The sequence below is a fragment of the Sceloporus occidentalis genome, unplaced genomic scaffold (genome assembly GCF_023333645.1).
Source record: "Sceloporus occidentalis isolate IW3139 unplaced genomic scaffold, rSceOcc1.0.p SCAF_53, whole genome shotgun sequence".
Lineage (NCBI taxonomy): Eukaryota > Metazoa > Chordata > Lepidosauria > Squamata > Phrynosomatidae > Sceloporus > Sceloporus occidentalis.
Window position 1 is genome coordinate 832501 of NW_028317033.1, and position 2500 is coordinate 835000.

Here is a 2500-nt window from a genome sequence, read left to right on the forward strand (position 1 = left end):
TGTTGATGATGCACCAATGCACACCTTTACCTATTCACCAGCTGTCTGGAGGAGGGTTTCTGGGATTGTAATTCCAGCTAATATAAAACACATCAAAGTTGGCATGATCCGAAACTGTGTGGGGAGACCCCAATTGATTTTTAGTCCATCACCTTAACCACTCGGCCATGACTACTTTCCGATGACGGATGTTGATGATGCACCAATGCACACCTTTTCCTATTCACAACCTGTCTCAAGGTGGATTTCAGGGATTGTATTTCCAGCTAAGATAAAATACGAACCTGCGCGGGGAGACCCCAATTGATTTTTAGTCAATCGCCTTAACCACTCGGCCATGACTACTTTCCAATGACGGATGTTGATGATGCACCAATGCACACCTTTTCCTATTCACAACCTGTCTCAAGGTGGATTTCAGGGATTGTATTTCCAGCTAATATAAAATACAACGTAGTCTGCAGGATTCGAACCTGCGCGGGGAGACCCCAATGGATTTCTAGTCCATCGCCTTAACCACTCGGCCACGACTTGATGTCGATGACGGTTGGATGTCGATGACGGATGGATGTCGATGACGGATGGATGTCGATGATGCACCAATGCACACCTTTTCCTATTCACAACCTGTCTCAAGGTGGATTTCAGGGATTGTATTTCCAGCTAATATAAAATACAACGTAGTCGGCAGAATTCGAACCTGCGCGGGGAGAACCCAATGGATTTCTAGTCCATTGCCTTAACCACTCCGCCACGACTACATGTCGATGATGGATGGATGGATGTGATGATGCACCAATGTACACCTTTCCCTATTCACAATGTGTCTCAATGTGGATTTCAGGGATTGTATTTCCAGCTAATATAAAATGCATCGTAGTCGGCAAGATTCCAACCTGCGCGGGGAGAACACGATTGAGTGCTAGTCCATCGCCTTAACCACTTGGCCACGACTACTTTACGGTGGTGGGTGTTGATGATGAGCCAATGCAAGAGTTGTAGAACAGGCAAACAATATAACATAAAAAATGTAATAACATGCCATACTAAAAATGTTATTTATCTATTGGAATGCCCATGTGGACTCCAATATGTTGGAAGAACGGTGAGACCACTTCACAAAAGAATCGATGAACATGTCAGAGCAATAAGGGGAGCTCAAACAAATCACACTGTACCTCTACACTTTAAAGAATGTCACAACAGCGACCCTAAGCACCTCAAATATATAGGTATACAGGTAGTCCAGAGAAATTGGAGAGGAGGAAATTTTATTAAAAAAGTTGGTCAGATTGAGATGAAGTGGGTCTATGTATTGAAAACACTACATCCTATGGGATTGAATCAGGATTTTGATCTATTTAATTTTTTAGATTAATTATTCCCTCATAAAATATGAAACTAATTTATAATTAATATATATGTATATGTGGTTTTAGATATATATTTCTCATATATGTTTTATATGTTTTAAATTATGTAATGTATATCTATTTATATTGGTATTTATACATGATCTTTATAAATATTTTACTAATATGTGAGAAACACTACATGCCCCATATGGATGGGTTTGATAGGTCTCTGAGCCAATTTCTAACTTATTATGATTAAAATGTTTTATAGTCAAGTGTGTTTTTAATTCATTCTCTTTGTGCAATATGGACATTGTTAAAGATATTTTTATGGACACTTAAATATGGGTGCTGAATATGGACAAATTTTTATACATAATGCATTCTAATACTATTGGATTTAAACATCAGCTGCACATAAAGGGATTCCACCTGGCAGATCTAATGCAGCAGAGCATATAAGGATAATGAAGAGGAGGGACTGGTATGCATCTGAGGAAGCCTGATTGGGTGAAACGCGTTATGCAAATTGGCGATACGCCCACCTGGAAGTAGCACAAACTTTGTTTGCTTGTTGCAAGCATATCGTTCTTTAGATTTTACTACTAATAAATTGCTATTTTTACTTTCAAATCCTCCTCTTCATTTTGACCTCCTGTATATCTTGAGCTGATGCTCATTGAGGAACAACAACATTGAGTGGAACACCACAAAGCTGCTGTTTTCCAGAAACTATTGGATCCTATGATATTTCTACACAGACGCCCTATAGTTTGAGCAAACTTGGTTGCTCAAAAGATTGTGAGTACCAATCTTATAGGAGGGTTAATATCTCTTGTATAAACAATATTATACTATTATCTATATGCTTCTTTTATTTTTCATGTGAACCTGCTGAGAGTCTCATAGAAGACATCACATGTGATTTGAATCTAAGTATACCTGTTTTTTTTTGTTTGTTTTTTGTATTTACTATGCACGTGGGTGTTATTTTGTAAGGACGGATATGTTCAAATATTGCATAACACTATTAATATAGAGTTATTACAAACGGAGCGCTGCACTTTCTTTTGTTTGTTTCAATGCACACCATTCCCTATTCACCAGCTGTCTGGAGGAGGGTTTCTGGGATTGTATTTCCAGCT

The 2500-nt window shown here is 38.4% G+C and overlaps 2 non-coding genes across 2 annotated transcripts; both read right to left on the reverse strand.

Moving 5' to 3' along the window:
- Positions 1 to 448: 448 nt before the first annotated feature.
- On the reverse strand, positions 449 to 534 carry TRNAS-AGA (transfer RNA serine (anticodon AGA)). Its single transcript has one exon. It is a non-coding gene; the product is annotated as a tRNA-Ser (tRNA).
- A 145-nt stretch (positions 535 to 679) lies between these two features.
- Positions 680 to 761, reverse strand: TRNAS-AGA (transfer RNA serine (anticodon AGA)). The gene has a single exon. It is a non-coding gene; the product is annotated as a tRNA-Ser (tRNA).
- Positions 762 to 2500: the final 1739 nt, after the last annotated feature.